Here is an 18,531-nt window from a genome sequence, read left to right on the forward strand (position 1 = left end):
CAAAACACCTGAGCAATAAATCATCAAGAGGGAATTGTCTGAAGACAGGAAATTATTGTGAACTGTTATCTTCGAGGAAGGCAAAGGAGATAAGATTTGATCTAAGGAAGATTCATGTAAGGAAAGAAGAATAAGAAGAAATAACATGAACAAAGGTACAGAGAAATGTCGCAGGGGTCCATGATGTAATGATGGCCTGACCAAAGTGATCATAGTAAGAATGAAGAGGAAGAAATAAATGGAAGAGAAATATCAGAGGTAGAACTCTGGATTTTAGCCTTATGTACAATATGACTTCCACCCATCCCTTGCACTCTACTGAAACAACTCTACCAGATTATATTTGCCTTATAACAAAATCCAATGATCTTTTTGTCTTCCTCTTTTGTAGCATTTGACAGTGGGAAATACCACAACCTTCCTGATAACCTCTCTTATTTGGCTTCTTTGAAACTGCTTTCTCATTGCTCAAATAAAATCATTTAAATTTTTGCTCAAGACACTGATTAGCTGTGTAACCCTGGGCAAGTCAACTTAACCCTGTTTGCATCAGTTTCCTCGAATGTCAAATGAGTTGGAGAAGAAAATGGCAAACCACTCTAATGTCTTTGCCAAGAAAACCTCAAACGGGGTCACAAAGAGTTGGATATGACTGAAACAACTGAAAAACAAAAATATAGAGCTAGGCTATAGCTAACCATTTCTCTCAGTACTTCTCTCAGTCCAAATTTTCTGTAAAGCCTATGACTTTTCTTGATTTCTAAACTCAGATCTGATAGAATCACAGACTTAAGAGCTGGAAAAGACCTTACAGGTCATTTAATCCAAATCCTTCATTTTAGAAATTAGGATACTGAGACCCAGAATCTTGCCAAAGGTTACATAGTAAGTGAAAGAGCTAGGATTTAATTTCAGAACCTCTAACTCCAAATCTAATGTTCTTTTCACTATACCATGCTATTTCTTGAACTTAGCAACCGATTAAATATTTGGACATAAGAGAGATAAGAATTAAAGGTGCCATTATGATTCAAATATGCAATTCAAACAATGCCATTAACAAAAATGAGGTGGAACATTATAGAAAACAATTTTACTTAATACTAAAAAAAAAAAAGCTGAATTTCCATTCATTGTAATGATCCATATTGGTGCCAGAGAAGAGAAAAAGAAATACTTTTAGCCTGTTAACATCCTACAATGCAATATATCCTGTCAGAGTTGGTCAATTTGATGCAACTGCTTTTCTTTGTTTCAAGGAAAGGTTCGATACTGGCAAGATATATTGGGAAATGACTATGATATAAAACCAAGAGGAATCAACACAACTTTTTAAAAAAGAAACAAAATTGGAAATTGGGAGAAAGTGAAAGCTTTGGGGAAGGCAAGCTAAGAAGTTCAGTTTAGGGCATGCTAGTTTGAGATGCTGGTAGGACATTGAAGTGGATGTACAACAGGCAGTTAAGAATGTGGGACCCGAGTTCAGAGAAAGTTAGGATTAGATATATAGGTTTAGGATTCATCATGGTGGTGGTGGGGGGGGGGGAAGCTTGATGAAAACCACTGGATTTAGTTATAAGGCAATTATAATTATAATCTTGGAGAAAGTTGTTTCATTGGAGTGGAGGGGATGGGTCAAAGTCTAAGAATGAAAGGCTCTTGAGAAACTGATGGCAATTAATAAGGACTGCATTTTCTGGAAGTTTGATGTGGAGGTGGGGAAAGAGGACGAGAGTATAAGAAGCAGTTGGAGTCTGGGGAAGGAATATTTGTTTTAATGTAACAAATATGCTTTGACCCTCAATCCCAGAGCAAGATGGCTGTGTGTCTCCTTTGGGATTCTGGGGATACCCTGCGGGGTTCTGGATGTCTCTTTTCTGCTGCCATTGGCATGAGTCTCTTCATGTTGTATTTCCCCCACCACCACTGTTAGGTGTAGGAAACTAGCTAGCACCCCAACTCCATTTAACCATTTAACATTAGCTTTTACAAAGGAATATTTTTTTGAAGCTAGAAGAAGAAAAAAAACAAAAGCACAAGCATTTATAATGCCTGGAGAGCCCACTCTCTCCGATACCACCTTGGTCTTTGGGAAGATGTAAACACCAAAACTGTAAGGATAATTTTAGTGTTTTGACTTAAAATCTAAGTAAGTGGTCACCATGGGAAATTCCCAAATATGAAAATACCCAAGTCAGCTGGGATTTATGGAGATTTTAATTAATAAAGAGAGAAGGAGTTATTTTCATATTTCTACACATGTATATATGTGTGTGTGTAAATTGTTTATGTATATTGGATGCCAAACCTTTAATAGAGAAATTTATTACAAAGATTTTCCCCCATTAAATTAATATTCTTCTTACCCTAGGTACATTCATTTTGTTTTTACAAAAGCTTTTCAGTTTCATGTAATAAAAATTATGTAATTTCTATTTTGTAATTGCCTCTAACCCCTATTTGGGGTACATTGCTATGAGAGCCATGATCTGCTTCTCTTCTAATTTTTTTTAATACTATAGAATTTAATATAAAAGATGTACATCCACTTAGGATGTATTATGGGATATGGCATGAGATATTTACCTAAGCCTAATTTTTTATCAGACTGCTTTCCATTTTCCCAGCAATTTTAATATAAAATGGGGAGTTCTTTCTTAAGGAATTTACATTTTCTGATTCTTCAAACACTTAATTATTTTTATTAACAATAACAACTGAACATCGTGCTTATTATGTGCTAGACACTGTGCTAAGCATTTTGCAATTGTTTTCTCAATTGAACCTCCCAACAACCCTGGAAGATAAGTGCTATATTATTCCCATTTTATATTTGAGGAAAGTGAGGCAGACAGTTTAAGTGATCTGTGTAAATAGCATTACACAACTCATAAATGTATAAGGCCACATTGGAATTCAGATCTTCCTGATTCCAGATCCCATGCTCTATGCACTACATCACCTAGCTGCCCCATAATTAAGTTATGAATTGTTTTGGATTTTCCCTTGTCCAGTATGTTCCATTGATCTATTTATCTATTATTTAACAAATAATCCCTCTTGAAAACCCTTCTAAATAACAAGAGACTATGAACTTTGGACAAGCAGCTCAATAAACATACTTTTAGGACCTCATTATTCAGCTCCCCCCTTCAATATTCTAAGACATCTCTAATTAACAAAACCAGATGGTTTTGATGACTGATGCTTTATGAAATGGTTTGAAGTTGAAGCTGACATTCTTTTTTTTAATCCCTTACTTTCTGTCTTAGTAACAACTCTTAAGATAGGAGGGCAAGAGTTAGGCAAACAGGGTTAAATGACTTGCCCAGGGTCACACTGCTAGGCAGTCAGTATCTGAGGCTAGATTTGAGCCCAAGTCTTCCCAACTCTCTGGGGCTCTGCCTGAAAGTCTATCCACTGAGCCCCATAGCTGCCCCCAAAGATAACATTCTTTTGTTTTAATCATTTCCTTCCATCTTAGAATCAATACTGTGAATGGTAGTAAGGCAAAAGAGTATATTGGTTCTCAGGGCTAGGCAATGGTCATTAAATGACTTGCCCAGAGTCACACAGCTAGGAAGTGTCTGAGGCCAAATTTGAACCTGACCTCCCATCTCTAAGCCTGGCTCTCAATCCACTGAGCCACGTAATTGCCCCATCTAACAATGACACATCTTTCCCCTATTCTAGTCCTCTACTTGCTTAGAGTATTTGCTCTCACAGAAATAGTAATGCTTAATAATTCTTATAATAAAAAATTTTTATAACAAAATTCTCTGTCAAAGGTCTAATTTCTCAAATATATAAGGAACTAAGTCAAATTTACAAGAAATCAAGCCATTTCCCAATTGACAAATGGTCAAGGGGTATAAATAGGCACTTTTCAGATAAACCAAAACTATCAATAATCATATGAAAAAGAATTCTAAATCCCTCCTGATTAAAGAAATGCAAATCAAAACAACTCTGAAGTACCACCTCAAATCCAGCAGATTGGCCAATATGACAGTAAAGGAAAATATTAAACATTGGAGGGGATATAGTAAAATTGGGACATTAGTGCATTGCTGGTGGAGTTGTGAAATGATCCAACCATTCTGGAGGGCAATTTGGAATTATGTCCAAAGGGCTTTAAAAGAATGACTGCCCTTTGATCCAGCCATATCACTACTGGATTTGTAACCCAATGATATAAAAAATATATACAAAAATATTTATTGCTGCACTTTTTGTGGTGGCAAAAAACTGGAAAATGAGGGGTGTCCCACAATTGAGGAATGGCTGAACAAATTGTAATTTATGATGGTGATGGAATACTATTGTGCTATAAGAAATGATGAACTACTTGATTTCTATATGAACTGGAAAGATCTCCATGAATTGACATGGAATGAAATGAGCAGATCCAGGAGAACATTGTACACAGTAACTGAAACATTATTGAATGATCAAATAAAATAGACTCTGCTACTAAGAGCAATGCAACAATCAAGAACAATCCAGAGGAACTTATGGGAAAAGAATGCTATCTACCTCTAGAGAAAGAACTATAGGAGTAGAAACATAAAAGAAAAACATATATCACTCAATTATATGGGCATATAATTTGGGATTATGGTTTTAAGAGATTACTCTATTACAAATGTGAATAATATGAAAATATATTTTGAGTAATAAGACATGTATAAACCAGTGGAATTGCTTGTCAGCTCTGGGGGGGGGAGAGAAGAAGGGAGGGAGAGAACATGAATCATGTAACCATGGAAAAATATTCTAAAAAATAATAATAATAATGTGAAAAAATAAAAATATCAACAACAAATATCATCAACAACTTAAAAAATAACCACCCCCTGCTCTTTCCAGAGTTTGAGGAAAGACCCCCCCTCCCAAAATGTTACGGTGCTAGCAATAGGGGAATCACGGGAATTCTTAGTTCTACCCCAAAGGGACAAGGATGATGGTACAGGAAAATACAGCTGTTGGAAGTCAAGTTTAGGAGCTCTATCCCATCATTAGTCAATATACCTGTATGCCACTGCTTGGCTTTGTGTTGTTACAATTAAAATATCTTCAGAGACTGATTTTGGGGAAGAATATCAGTTTATTGATTATGTAAGTTTATTAGTTAGGCCAGCGTCATAATTGATAAAGTGACATAGAGGTCAGTAGCCCTCTCCAGTGACCAGAGACCCTGTTCTTTGGTCAGGAAGCTCAATAAATAAATTTTTAGGAGTTCATTATTCAGCCCCTTCCTTGAACATTCCAAGGCATCTGTAATTGGTAAACAGTTAATTAGGAGGTGGTCCATAAGACTATCCATCCCTCCCCATCCCCACAAATGGGCAAGTAAATGGTGAGAATACCAGAAAAGAATCATGGTAAAACCTTCCTGTTAGCCAGAATCCATGAAAGGAACACATTCCTGGGGATTTCCAAGAATGAAGGAAATGCAAAAAGCAACAGATTGGATGGAATCTCTGACCCAGACCCCAGACACAGAAATACACAAAAACTCTCACTGACCCTTATAGGGAAGTTAATATAGTATACAAAATATAATTCTTACAGTGTATTGAAATTTAATTGTGGGAAGCATCAGGGAAAACTCTTGGCATAGATACTGAGATAGAGAACTAACAAAATATAAAGATAAAAACTGTAAAACGTGGTCTAATAGTGGAGAAATCATATAATACTAGTCCAGCTATCATTTAAAAAAATGATGATGATGATAAATTGCTAACATTGGTAGAGTACATAGTATTGCCTTTGTACCAAGCACTATGTTAAGTATTTCACAAATATTATTCCATTTGTTGGAATAAACACGACAACCTTGGAAGGCAGATACTATTATTATCCCCATTGTACAGATGAAACTGAAGCTGATAAAGGTTACCTGACTTATAAGTAATGAATGATAATCATAAAAATATAAATAAATACATTATAAAGGTCAATGTCTAAAGTTATATTTAAATTTGAGTCCTTCTGACTTCAAGTCCCACATTCCAGGTCTACCTATATGCCAGGCCTGTTATGTCATCTAGTTACTTAATACTTAGTAATATTACAGGGACACAATAATTAATATGGATGCATAAGATGGACTGAAAAGAGAGAAAGTGGAGGTAGGTTAGCCAGTAGTCTAGCTGTTGCATGATAAAAGGCTTGAATAAATATAGCAATTATATGAATAAAAAAGGAATAGAACCAAGAGGCATTACCAAGGAAGATTTAAAAGAATTTGGTGACCTTTAGGGATATGGAAAAAAGAAAGGTCAAATATGGCTCTGTTTCAAAGCTGGGAGATTGGAGAATGGTTCCATAAAAAGAAATACAGGAGGAGAAATTAGATGGCACAGTGGATGGAGAACCAGGCCTGGAGAAGGAAAGATCTGGGTTCAAATTTGGTCTCAGATACTTCCTAGATGTGTGAGCCTAGTCCAGGATTGGCAAAGATTTTTTAATTTGACCAGAAGACAAATTCAAGCTGTCTGTGAGCCTCCCTGCCCTCCAAATTGAGAGAGAGAGAGAGAGACAGAGAGAGAGAGAGAGACAGAGACAGAGAGACAGAGAGAGACAGAGAGAGACAGAGACAGAGAGACAGAGACAGAGAGACAGAGACAGAGAGAGAGAGAGAGACAGAGACAGAGAGACAGAGAGAGACAGAGAGAGAGAAAGTATGGAGGGAGGAAGTGATTGCTTTAGGTGGCCAGGAAGAGAGGCAGAGCATGCAAAAATGGAACCTTTCAAACTATCCCCCTCATTTTGCAGAGGAGGAAAATGAGGCCCAGAGAGTCTAAGTAACACTCTACACTTGGATTATACAAAATTAACTTTACTAATAAGGCAGGAGGTAGAAGATAGTATGTATGAAAGCTTCTATGAAGCAGGATGTATGCATTTTAATTGATTCCAAGTTCAATTTGAGTCTATGGTATGAAATTGTAACCCATCCCCCCAAAAAAAGAATGCAATCTTGGACTGCATTGTGAGAAATAGCTTCCAGAAATAAGGAGGTGAGAATCTGCTCTGTATAAACCACATCTGGAGAATTGTGTTCAGTTCTGGACATCATATTTTGGGAAAGAAATTAAACAAGAGTGTGTCAAGAATAAGGCAACTGGAAAAGTGGAGCACTTTAATTTCAAAAGTTCTTCCTTAGTGTGTAAAAATACAGCCAAGTCTTCCTATACTTAAAAAAAAAATCCTCACTCGATCCTATCATCTCTTCAAGTTCTCATTCATTACCTCCCCTCCTTTTTATAGAATCATGCCTAGAAAAAATCTTTTTCTACTCTTTTCAACTCAGTCTCCTCTCAATTCACTTTTCAATTATCCCCATAAAATGCATTCCAGCCTTATCACTTAACTAAGATTGCCTTTTCTAATTATCAATAATCTCCCAACTGCAAGATCTGATGGCCTTTTCACAATCCTTATTCTTTTGGACCTCTATTGAGTTTTTGACACCGAATACCTTTTCCTATCTGAGTTTTCATGGCAGTGATCTTTCTTTGCTCTGCTCTCCTACCTATCTGAATGCTTCCTCTTACTTTCCTTTGCTGGATAGAACCTTATCAACATCCAGCTGCCTGTGGTTTTATTTCAAGATCTTCTCTTTGTTTTATATATTCTCTCACTCTGGTAATCTCATCAACTCCCATGGGTTCAATTATTATCTCTCTGCAGTTGATTCCAGATGTAGCTCTCCAGCCTAATCTCTCTCATCACCAATGTATTGGACATTTGTCACTGAATCTTCCATAGACAACACAAATCATGTGTATATATATATATATATATATATATATGTATATATATATATATACACACACATACATATACATATATGATGTATGTGTGTGTGTGCAGAATAAATGCCAAATAAATATAAGGTAGTTTTCAGAGGAAGGGCATTAGCAGCTGGGAAGATCCAGAAAAGCTTCACATAGAAGGTAGTTCTTGAGCTGACCTTTGAAGAAATCCAGGGGTTATGATAGGAGGAGGTAAGAATGAAGTACATTCCAGATAGAAGAGATAGGCAGTACAAAGAAGGAACAGCAAGTGGGCTAATATGACTAGATGACAAAGTATTTGAAATGGAGTAACGTGTAAGAAAATTGTACAGATAAAAAGGATCAGGTCATGAAGAGAGTTAAGTGCCAAACAGAGAAATTTATATTTGATCCTATAGGTAGTGGGGAGTTGCCAAATTCATTAAGAAAGAGCTTGATGGAGGGGGTGAAGACGACATAATCAGAACTGCACTTTGGGGAAATCACTTTGGTAGCTATGTGGAGAGCAAGTTGGAGACGAGAGAGACTTGAGGCAGGCAGATCAATTAGGAGGTTACTACCATAGACTGGGAGAGAGGTGATGAGATCTGAATTAGGATGGTGACTACATGAGTAGTGAGAAGGGGATGTATTGGAGGGATGTTGTAGAGATAGAAACTGACTGAATATGAGGTGAATTAAAGTGAGATAAGGATGACACTGAGGATGTGAATCTGAATGACTAGAAGGATATTGATATTCTTGACAGAATTAAAAAAAGTTTGGGAAAGGGGTGGTTTGGGGGGTAAAGATGATGAGCTCTGATTTGAACATAATGAGTTTCAGATGCCTATAGAACATCTGGTTCAAAATGTCCAATAGGCAGTCCATGATGTTTTATTCAAGGTCACAAGACCTGGATATAAACATCTATATGCCACATAAAGAGAGATGCTAATTAAACTCATAGGAGATGACAGTTTCAAATAAGAGAGGGTGGAAAGAAAAGAGGGTTCAGAACAGAGTTTTGGGGGATGCCTATGCTTAGCTGGCATGATATATTGCTAAGGAACATCCAGACAGGTAGAATATTGTCAGTGGTTTCAAAGGTTTACAGGGCCATTAGCTAGATGCCAGGTCTCCTGACTCTTTAAAAAAAAAAAAAACCAAAACAACCCTTATCTTCATTCCAAGGCATAAGAGTGGTAAGGGCTAGGCAATAGGGATAAAGTGACTTTCCCAGGGTCACACAGCTGGGAAATGTCTGAGGCCAGATTTGAACCTAGGACCTCCCATCCCTAGGCCTGGCTTTCAATCCACTAAGCTATCCAGCTGCCTCCCCTAACTCTTAACTCATTAAAATGAATGTATTTTAGGAGGGATTTTTTTTCTCCTGAGGAAGCACTAAGAACTAAACAGAACATAGAGAAAAGGGAGATTTCTATCCTGCTGGCTTCACAATTTTTTTCCCATCTGATTCTGTACAGGGATAGTTGAGAAGAAAGAGCATGAGAAAGGAGAAGAATAAAGACAAGGAGCAGGAAAAGGAAACTGAGAGCCTATAACACTATAAGGGTGATGATGTACCATGAACAAATAGGGGATAGAAGGCTGGTGAGTTTTGGTTTTGACACATTGAGTTTAATATGCCTGTAGTATATCCAATTGGAAACATCCAATAGACACTTATTACACAGTTCTAGAGGTTTGCAGAGAGAGAGAGAGAGAGAGAGAGAGAGAGAGAGAGAGAGAGAGAATTAATTTAGACTGCTCTGGTTCAGGCTGAGCCAAGCAGTAGTTAAAGGCCTTGGCCAAATTGGCCTCCCTGAGCCTAAGGGAGAGCGAGTCAGTCTTTATCACTTACCACAAGACCATCTCCACGCTGGGTTCTTCCACTCCAAACTGAAATCCTCTCCAAACTGAATTCATTTGTCTCCTGACTTTTTACTCCTTCCTATTAAAGAAATTTTCTCTTATGTCACCTCCCCTAAATTTTTACATCTATCAATCATAGTAGATGCTTTTTTCCAGGACTGCCCATTCTTAGTTTTCACCTTCTTTGGTTTTCACCTTCCATGTTAGATGAAATCTTCTTAGTACTTCACACCTCTTTGTTAAGCTTGCCTTTTGTAAGTTACTTGACCTTTTTAGGTGCAAGTTTAACCTTTACAGGTACTTAACACCTTTTTGTATTAGATCTAAAAATAGACCTAGCTTAAGGTTCTAGCTTTACTATAAGGTATGAGTTGGGGACTTTCATTGTTCAATCAGGAGTTTACAACTTTATCTTTCCCTAAGGCACTGTCTGAGTAGGGTGGAGTATTTTTAAAAGTTCCCAATACATTCCTGATCAAGTATCTCCATTGTTACAATAGGGAATAGTTAGACCAAATCTTCTAAAATACAGTCTGAGTAGTTTTAAGATTCACAGAGAGTAGGTTCAGGCAAAGCTTAGAGCCTACATAGCACTAAGTCCCACAAACTTCATATCCAAAAGTATTAGTACCATCTGATGAGTTCTCATTTCAGCTTCTGCTGGGTGGGCACCAAAGGTCACTCCTTCCTTGCTCCTTAGGTCATTGATGTTGAGCTGATGGTAGAACCCAGATATTGAGATACTAAAGTTCAAGGATAGCAAGATACCAGGATACTCAAAGACTTTTTCTCCTTATCTTTTGAAATTCACAAGGTTAGGGTCCTCACTTACTTCCCTGAAAACAGACAACAGAGGCAGAGACAAAGAGCTAAGGCCTGTTTCATAGGACCATGTGTTGGCCTCACACAGGAGAGGACCCAAAATCTTTCCCTTTACAGCATCATCTCCCTCTGGACCCCTCCATCTCAAAGGATTCAAAGGATTCAAACCAGGAGAGATCAAGCAAAGAGGAAATAGCCAACTCTGGGTGCTACTGCTTTTTTAAGGCATTCCCAATTCTGGGATGAGCCAGGAGTAGGTTCAGGAATTCTGACTACTCAGCCAATTGAAAACCATATGATTGTCTCTTAACTGTGTGATTAGAAGACTAGAACCAGTTACAGACTAAGCATGCTCAATCAACTTGACTCCTATTGCATTTAGGAGAGAAAAGACCTAGAGCAGCTAAGGGACACCATAGTGCATAGAGTTGCCCAGTCAGGAACCAGTAAGATTAATCCTCCTCTTGCCAATTTCATTTCTAACCTCAGACACTTACAAGCTGTATGACCCCCGACAAGTCACTTTACCCCATTTGCCTCGGTTTCCTCATCTATAAGATGAGTTGGAGAAGGAAAGGGGAAATCACTCCAGTGTCTTTGTCAAGAAAGCCCCAAATGGGGTCATGAAGAGTCAGACACAACTGAAATGACAAAGCAACAACAACAAACCTGAATATGTTTATCGACAGAAGGGAAGGACCCAGTAGAGTGAGAGAAAAATTGAAGATTCAATTCAACAAGTATTTACCAGGTGTGAGTCCTTCTGCTAGATATTGGGGAGGGAGAGGCAGAAGTAGAGAGTGGTAGAGAATATGTTATTAGGGAAGGAGCATTTGATTTAAATTCAGGTCAGAAAACATTGATTAAAGTTCAAGTTTTATAACCTATAACCAAAAAACTTTGAAGCAAGTCCCTTCCCTTCTCTAAAACACTTTTTTTTTCTATCCATAAAATGAGGACCAGATCAGGAGTTTGTACCCCCTCATGTATTGTGGATCCCTTTGGTTGTCAGATAAAACCTAAGAAAAAGTCTCAGAATAATTTTTAAATGCCTAAAATAAAATATGTAGGATAATAAAGGAAACCAATTATGTTGAAATATGGGTATCAAAACATTTTTTAAAGTTCTAAATCCCAAGTTAAGAAGAATCCCTAGGCTGGATGATCTCTGAAGTCCCTTCCACAGATAATATTCTTTAATTCTGTGCATGTGAATTTGAATGAATGAATGCAGAGAATAAGGAAGGGAGAAAATGTGATTGCTGGAGCAATATCCCAGAAGATCCTGAATGATATAAACACAGAAGGAGGAGCAACTAAGTGACTCAGTGGATTGAGAGGCAGAGCTAGAGACAGGAGCTTCTGACTTCAAACCTGGCCCCAGACACTTCCTAGCTGTGTGATCCTGGGCAAGTCACTTAACCCCCATTGCTTAGCCCTTATCTCTCTTCTGCCTTAGAACCAATACACAGTATTGACTCCAAGATGGAAAGTAAGGATTGAAAAAATTAAAACAAAAAACAACCCAAATCTTTACCTTTTGTATTAAAATCAACACTAACTATTGGTTCCAAGGCAGAAGAGTGATAAGGGCTAAGCAATGGGGGTTAAGTGATTTGCCCAGGGTCACACAGCTGGGAGGTGTCTGAGGCCAGATTTGAACCCAGAATCTCCCATCTCTAGACCTGGCTCTCAATCTACTGAGCCCCCAAGCTGTCCCCTGGGTTTTTTTAAGGCACAGAAGGACCTTTGGGAAAGGTAGAGGGTTACCCCAACCTCTGAGACCTGATTTGAAGGAGGAGAAAGGATGGGGGAGGACATAAAGAGGTTCAGAGGAGTAGAGAAGGGAAGTTAAGGGAATTCATCTCACATGACATAAATGTAGTGTTCCAAACAGGCCACATGAAAGGAAAATCTTGGGCCACTTGTTAAAATACTAGATGGCATTTTGGCCTTGGAAATAGGAAGATCTGGGTTCAAATCAACTGTGATCATAGGCAAGTCATTTGATGTCTCTCAGCCTCAGTTTCTCAATTTAGAAAATGGAGATGACACCACTAGTAATTACTTCACAAAGCTGTTGTGACATTTAAATGAGATCATGTGTGTAAGGCAGTTTACAAATTTAAAGCAACATATATGTGTATGTGTATATGTGACAGACACACACATACACATATGAGTATTTTGAGAAGAAACTAGCCCTGAAATTTTTTGGTGTAAGGAACTCCCAATAAAAAGATTCCCTCTACCAATGCAGATCAACCCTTGAGTTGAAATTTAGTCTCAAAAAGCTGCCTGAGGGAGCAGCTAAGTGACTGGATAGAGAGCCAGGTCTAGAGACCGGAGGACCTGGATTCAAATCTGACCTCAGATACTTCTTAGCTATGTGATCCTGGGCAGGTCTCTTAACCCCAATTGCCTAGCCTTTACCTCCCTTTTGAATCAATATTAGCTATGAATACTAAATATTTTTATATTTAGTATTCATAACTAATATTGATTCTAAGATCAAAGGCAATGTTTGGTTTTTTAAAGCTGCCTAGGGGATTAGCTAAGTGGCTCAGTAGATTTAGAGACAGGAAGTCCTGGGTTCAAATCCAGCCTCAGATACTTCCTAGCTATGTGACATTTAACTCCATTTGCCTGGTTTACCTCTTTTCTGCTTTGGAAGAATACTTAGTATTCAATATTGTAGGATTTAAATTAATGTCCAATACTTCCAGTATTATATTTTATAAAGTTTATTATCTAACAAAAAAGAACCACAAGACTAAGTTTTTCTACCTGCTCAAAGCCCGCTCCACCAAAGCTGAGATAGGAAGAGAGTGAGAGATGGAAGTCCACAGAATCTATATCCTGTCTACATTGGCACTTAAGGACAGGATGAGAGTGGGGTGCTGGGAATCATAGTTTTTTAGGGTCACGGATTCTAATTACACAATACGTAGTATTAGGGCAGTAAGGTAGATCAGTGAATTGAGAGTCAGGCTCAGAGACCTCTTGGTCCTGAGTTCAAATCTGACCTCAGATACTTCCTTAGTATTGATTCTAAGACAGAAGATAAAGGTTTAATTTAAGGGGAAAAAAAAAGCTGCCTGGGACACTGAGGTATTGTGACTTGCCCAGCCTGTGTCAAAAGCAGAACCTGAACCCAAGTCTTCCAGCTCTCTGAGGTCAGCTTTCCATCACCTACACCAAGCAGTCTCTCCAAAGCACTACATAAAAGTCTACTAGAATACTCTTCCACAAGGAAAATGAATAAATAAAAATTTAAAAATTTAAAAAAATTAATCTCTATACCAAAAATTAAAAAAGAAAAAGAAAAAAGAGAGCTAATGCAAAAAACTGTGAATCTCCATTATGTATAGCTTACTTTTCTTTTAAAAGATGTAATAAATTCAGCATGTACCTTTCAGAAAGAAAACAAAAAAAAAAAGAATTAGTCTTCAGTGACCAGACAGAGGCAAAAACAAAAAGTCTGTCATGTTTTGGAGCAGGTTCTTAGTTCCTGGTCTGACTTAAGAGTCATTGTGGCTGCTCTAAATTGAGACTGGAAACTCCATCCCGCCTAGTGTTAACTACAAACAGGAGAGAGGATCCCTAAGGCAGGTTTTCACTGTTCAGCTTTGAGTTCGAAGTGCTGCCAATTAAAGGCACTTTCCCCAACTCGTTCAGGAGCAGAATCAGAAATGAATGGATGTTCAAAGGGCCACCTGGGCTTCCCTTCCCCTGGTACCCTTTAAAGTTGGTTGTTCAGAACCGGGAGCTTCTGTTATCCCTGCAGGCCAGACGGCCACGGAGCCACTCCAAAGAAAATGTGGCCCCGGCCCTCCAGAGCGCCTCGCGGCATCCTGTCCTCGTCTTCCATTGAGAAGGGTGACTGCATCACCACAGGACACAGGCTGAATGAGGAGAGCTGGAATGGCTAAAATATCTCCATCTCTTGTTTAGGGCCATTTTAAAGTGGGTCCTCAGCTGGGGAGGGCAATGGCAGGCAGTACACTCTTTGATGGCCGGTTGGTATGACTCAATGGACTTAATAGCTCTTCTGTGGATAGTCTTTTCAGCCCAGCTTGGCCAAGTAAACTAATGACCTCTTTCTACTGCTTTAAAGGTCACTCAGACCTCCTGAGCAGAAACAGTCTGCTCAAGCCCTGGGACTCCTCCCCTTCGCTCTCTAGTTGCCTTCTGCATGGGTGACCTTGGCCAATTCTCTTAACCTCTGTGTAAATGGAGATTTTGAACCTTAGACTTCATTCCCCAGAAGTCCTTGGTATTTCCCAGAATTCCCTATAATCTCCCCTGTGTCTCCATGTTGGCAGAATCATGTTATTGGTATTTAACTGGCAGTAACACCTCCCACGTCCTCTTCTTCTTGCATGATGTAGCATCAGGATGGTGGTAAGGTGGGGAAAATTTGAAAATGGCTAACCAGCCATGGGCACGTGGTTTTTATTTTGTATCCTCTTTATTCCTTGATTTCTAATGATCCTTAATAAATCTCATAAAATATAATATTTTTATTATTAGAGATATAAATTTTAATTTTTACACCTCTCTGGCCTTCATTTCCTTTGCCTGTGAATGATTCCTAACATAGCATGGCAGAAAGTGGAATCTGTCCCGGAATCAAGAGCAGCTGTGCCGCTTACTACCTGGGGCAAGCTGATTCACCTTCCTAGATCTCGGTTTCCTCAGGAAAATGAAGGGGTTGGACTTTGGAGGCTCTACATGATTTCCAAAGCCTAGAATCTGCTTCTTCCTCACTTCAGCTTCATAGAATGTTTTCTTTTCTTTTTTAATCGCTCTTTTCCTTCTTGTGCCTCTTCCTACAGGAAACCCATTCTGATCTGCCCACACACAGTGCCAGTCACATAATAGGTGTCCTCCTTGTTCCTGCCCTTAGAGAACTCAGAGTATAACTTGCAAGATAAGACAGAGACACTGGCTTAGGCAGAAAAGAGGAAATGGCTAAGCAAGTGACAGTGACTTTCTTTAAGTCTCAACCAAAAGTCAGTCTTCTACAGCAAACCTTTCCTAGCTCTCCAATTCTAGTTCCTTCCTTCTGTTAATTATTTCCTATTTATCTAAAAAATATCTTGTTTGTACCCAATTGTAATTTTGTTTCCCCCGTTAGACTGTGAGCTGCTCAAGGGCAGAGTCTACATTTTACTGATTTTTGTATCTTCAGAACTTTATAGGGCAACTAGCGCATAGTATCCACTGACAGCTGGCACCTCTTGTATGGAAACTTTGTTGATCTCCCCAGTTATTAGCGCTCTTTCTCTTGAAATCACCTTTTATTGTGTTTTCTTGCTCCTGTACATGTTTTGTTTTGTTTTTGAGGCAAACAGGGTTAAATGACTTGCCCAGGGCCCAACAACTAATAATGTGTGTCTATGGCCAGGTTTGAACTTAGGAAGATGAGTCTTCCTGACTCCAGGCTCCATCTGTTGTGCACCTAGCTGCTCCACTCATGTACATGTTGCATCCCCTTAATAGACTGTAAGCTTTTTGAGGTTATGGATTTCTTTAGTTTTTGTCTTTGACTCCCCAGTACCATAGCACAGTGCCTTGTACATAGTAGGTAAGGAATGTTCAAAGTTATGCTGGAGCTAATTCAAAATTGGCTCCCTACCTGTTTATTATTTCAGCGAGAGCATTTACATCTCGCAAATCAACAAACGCTATAAATCTGGGCTTGGTTTATTCTTTTGTTGGTTGTCTAGATTTTTTTTTAAAGTGTATCCTGGTTTATTTGAGAGCTAGCTGTTAACCATTTACCAGTACACACATCCCTCTACCCGCTAATAATTGTTTGTTGGCTTTAATTGAATCTCTCACGACTATGGTTTAGTAGGTTTGGGGAAGCACTGATTTACTTTCTCATAATTCATGTAGGGTTGATTATGGGCTGATTCCAATTTTTGCCATTCCTGCCTGATTGGGTGTGCTCAGTGGAGCTTGGTCTATTTTCTCCACCGGTCACTTCCCCTTCCCTTGGCCAGTATCACAGCCGTAGACCCTCATCCAACAGCTGGCCTTGGCACCTGTTGTCTGTGTGCAATCCAAGTGCAGAGGATTCATTCAATTTTGTAAAATTTACTTCTATGAGTGGCACATCCTCTGGAGAGAGCCCCGTCTCTTGGCCACATTTTTATCTGTTAAGACTTTTACTCCCTTTGTTTTAAAGATCATCCTCATCCTTTCCACCATAACCAAGTTTGAATCCTGACAAGATGGGGGTATACATGAGTCATTTTGCTAATTCACAAATTATTATTATTATTATTATCAGGTTTGAAAACAACCTAGGCTGGAAATCCACACTGAAGCACCTAAAAAAAAAAAAAGTGGGAGTTGGAGAACCCAGACAAGTCACATCTGCACATCTACTGCAAGGGCTTCTGGAGGGCAGCACAGGGTTTCGAGAGCCATCTGGAGGATTCTGCATAGATTACACCCTGAATGCCAGCCCTCCCCAGTAGGAGGCACACACACCTTTCCATCTCAAGTTCAGTATAAAGCAGATGTTTCTCTGTACTAGAGAAAAAATCCTGTTTGTAGAAAAGAGTTTACTTATACAGCAAAAATGCAGAGTAAAGTCATACCTGAGGCCATGGCCAATCAAGAGACTCTCACTCTTCCACCTCCCCAATCCCATTTCCACAAGGTTCCTCCTAAGCTTTATATTGTAGTATTATGTGGCTTGGGGTTACTATTGAATCCAGCAACCCTGATGGGTTCCATCTTTGATATGGGCAAAGCATTTTAGTTTGCTAGAGAGTCAGCCTTCCTCCTCAGAACTCATTTTGACTGGATCTTAAATGGAGATTGGTCCTTTCCACTCTAGCTTGAATTTCTTTTGCTCTCAACTCCTTGCTAGATAAACATTTCAATATACCAAGTAGCCAGTCTCTGAAAGCCCATACTGCATTGTACCATTACATCAAAGCCTGGAGAGGAACAATGCAGAGAAATGCAGGTGATCAAGGCCAGCACCAGGGCTAGAGACATCCCATTGAGAAAGGTGACCGGATCAGAGGATTTAAACAGAACTTGTTTTTAAGTTTTTTCCTATTAACAAGCATGTTTTCTCTTCTTTTTATGCCCCCTCCCCCAACAGGAGGGGAGGGGAAAAGGCAAAACCTTTGTATCAATTATACATAGTCAAGCAAAATAAATTCCCACATTGGCCATGCCCCAAAATGCACATCTCATTCTGCATGTTGAGTCCATCAACTCTCTCAGGAGGCAGCTAATATTCTGGAGTTTTTTTTAACCCTTATATTCTGTCTTACAATCAATACTATGCATTGGTTCCCAGGCAGAAGAGTGGTAAGGGCTAGGTAATGGAGATTAAGTGACTTGCCCAGAGTCACACAGCTAGGATGTGTCTGAGGTCAGATTTGAACCCAGGACCTCCCATCTCCAGGCCTGGCTTTCAAACCACTGAAACTTCTAATTACTCCCTTTCATTCTTCATCATCAGTCAGTGATATGAAATTGTAGTTGGTTGATTCAAGTTCTTAAATCTTTCAAAGTTATTTGTTTTCTAAATGTTGTTGTTTGTCTATAAATTATTCTCCTGGTTATGCTCCCTCTGCTGTGCATCACAGAATTAGAAGGGATTTTAAAGACCACCTAGGTCACTCCACTCAGTGTAGTATCAGGCTGTGTCTCTGAGTCAGTATATTCATCTCCTGATCCTCATGAGAACTCTTGGAAGTAAGGGCTACAGGTGAGAAAACTGATGATGAGAAAGGTTCAAGGACTTTCCCAGGGTCACTTTGTTAAATGCCTGAAGCAAGATTGAGACTCGAGTCTTCATTACTCTAAATTCAATATTGTATCCACTGTGCCACCTAGCTGCCCTGGGTGTAGCCTGGGAGTAATCTGGGACCCACAAACTTGTTTTAAAAAAATATTTTGATAACCTATTTCAAGATAATTGGTTCCTTCTGCAATCTTAAGCATTTAAAACGGGATTCTGAAAAGGGAGTTATAGGTTTTTCCCCTGGGGGTGGGGTGTCAAAGAGGTCCA

The sequence above is a fragment of the Monodelphis domestica genome, chromosome 1 (assembly GCF_027887165.1).
Source record: "Monodelphis domestica isolate mMonDom1 chromosome 1, mMonDom1.pri, whole genome shotgun sequence".
NCBI classification, from domain to species: Eukaryota; Metazoa; Chordata; class Mammalia; order Didelphimorphia; family Didelphidae; genus Monodelphis; species Monodelphis domestica.